The sequence below is a fragment of the Lithobates pipiens genome, unplaced genomic scaffold (genome assembly GCF_037356315.1).
Source record: "Lithobates pipiens isolate NorthernLeopardFrog02 unplaced genomic scaffold, aLitPip1_a1.2 Scaffold_30, whole genome shotgun sequence".
NCBI lineage: Eukaryota > Metazoa > Chordata > Amphibia > Anura > Ranidae > Lithobates > Lithobates pipiens.
In genome coordinates, this window is record NW_027507791.1 from 29230209 (window position 1) to 29232457 (window position 2249).

At 45.6% G+C, this 2249-nt stretch overlaps 1 pseudogene; it reads left to right on the plus strand.

Annotated features, from left to right (window-relative positions):
• Positions 1 to 275: 275 nt before the first annotated feature.
• LOC143942034 (beta-1,4-galactosyltransferase 3 pseudogene) lies at positions 276 to 1393 on the plus strand (annotated as a pseudogene).
• Positions 1394 to 2249: the final 856 nt, after the last annotated feature.

A 2249-nucleotide genomic window follows, 5' to 3' on the forward strand; every position in this document is an offset into this window, starting at 1 on the left:
ATATGATTAGAGATGTTATTTAATAGCAATATATATTTGTACAGTTTATGCAAATTGCTGTGCTCTGCCAAAATGTTTGGTTTGGACTTGAAGAAAAGGTGGCAACCCTAGTCAAACCTGATTATGGTTGGAAGTTTCTGCCTGGGGACATCTAATCTCTATATCAGAGGTAATTGTCTGCACACCACATAAGAAAACAATAAGAAGCTTTGCAAGGTTTGAGGTAGAAACACAAACTTGCTGTCTGCCTGACTGTAGACATCAGGGTTCTCCGTATCTACCTGTCGGATTTTGGAACCTGGGTCGGAGAGAACTGCCAAATGACCTCCAGGAATATATATTGCCTGATGCTCCTTGGCTGTGCCCACCTGGGGGTCATAGCCTACCTGTACCTCAAAGAAGACCAGAAGACGATCATAGACCCCGTGAGTCCAGGAAAAAATGAAACGGAGCCTTGCCCGGCGACCTCGCCATATTTACAAGGGCCAATCCATGTCCACTTTCCGAAGTCCCACAGACTGGAAGACGTGATACAGGAGAACCCCAATGTGACCCAAGGAGGCCGCTACGAGCCCCCCGACTGCATCTCCAAAAAGAAGACCGCCATCATCATCCCTCACCGGAACAGAGAGGTCCACCTTAGATACCTCTTGTACAATTTGCATCCGTTCTTGCAGCGCCAACAGCTGAACTACGGCATCTACGTCGTCCACCAAGCGGGCAGCTTCACTTTTAACCGCGCTAAACTCATGAACGTCGGCTTTAAAGAAGCCATGAAGGACGAAGCCTGGGACTGCTTGTTCTTCCATGACGTGGACCTCATCCCCGAAGACGACCGCAACCTGTACACCTGCGCCGAGTTCCCCAAACACGCTTCTGTCGCCGTAGACAAGTTTAATTACGTTCTGCCCTACGAGTCCTGCTTCGGGGGCGTCTCCGCGATGACTCCCGAGCAGTATGAAAAAGTTAACGGATTTTCTAACTCTTACTGGGGCTGGGGCGGCGAGGACGACGACTTAGCGTCTCGAATTCAAATCTGCGGCATGCAGATATCTCGGCCGTCGGTCCTCGTAGGAAGGTATAAAATGATAAAGCACGATCCGGACCAAGGGAACAAGCAAAACCCGCAACGGTTCCAGCTTCTGACACAGACAAATGAGGCTTGGAGACAAGACGGTCTAAACACCCTCGAGTATAAACTGCTGTCCAAGGAGCTTCTCCCGCTCTACACCAATATCACGGTGGACATTGGAACAGATAATCTTGGTCCATCAAGAAGGTGAGACTGGGACCGGATGTACAGTATACCGGTCGCTTTGCCCAATTTTCCAGACTCGTTCCTCTCTACCTCCATTGGCTTTTACTTAACCCAAGACTTTGTAACCTTTATGTCTCTTCCTATCGTTCCATGATTAGTCCAACGAGTCTTGGCCGGATCAACTTTTGTTGGTCAACCAGTCACAGAAATGTACAATTTTATTTAATTGGTTTGCATTTAATTGTTATTTATTTTCTCGTGTTTACTTAATACAAATTTTTACAAAAAACAAGCAGTGCCTAGACCCCTTCTTATCAACGTACATCTAGGTGGGAGAATGGTGAAGGGTTTACCGGAGAATGGAAGACGTGCCCCCAACTGGGCTAATCTTTCGGTTCCCCCAATTTTGATGGTGTCATTTATTCTTCTGGTCTCTTTTATTGTCTTGTTGGAGAGACACCAAGACAACAAAGTACCAGATACGTCACATCTACCATGGGTGAACCCTTGCCCCAAGGTCTTGTTGAGTCCTCTCCTCATGAATTTTCCAGACTCGTTCCTCTCTACCTCTATTGGCTTTTACTCAACTCAAGACTTTGTAATCTTTATATATCTCTTCCTATCGTTCCATGATTAGTCCAACGAGTCTTGGCCGGATCAACTTTTGTTGGTCAACCAGTCACAGAAATGTACAATTTTATTTAATTGGTTTGCATTTAATTGTTATTTATTTTCTCGTGTTTACTTAATACAAATTTTACAAAAAAACAAGCAGTGCCTAGACTCCCTTCTCATCAAAGTATATCTAGATGGGAGGATGGCGAAGGGTTTACCGGAGAATGGAGGACGTGCCTCCAACTGGGCTAATCTTTCGGTTCCCCCAATTTTGATTGTGTAATTTATTCTTCTGGTCTCTTTTATTGTCTTGTTGGAGAGACACCAAGACAACAAAGTACCAGATACGTCGCATCTACCATGGATGAACCCCAAG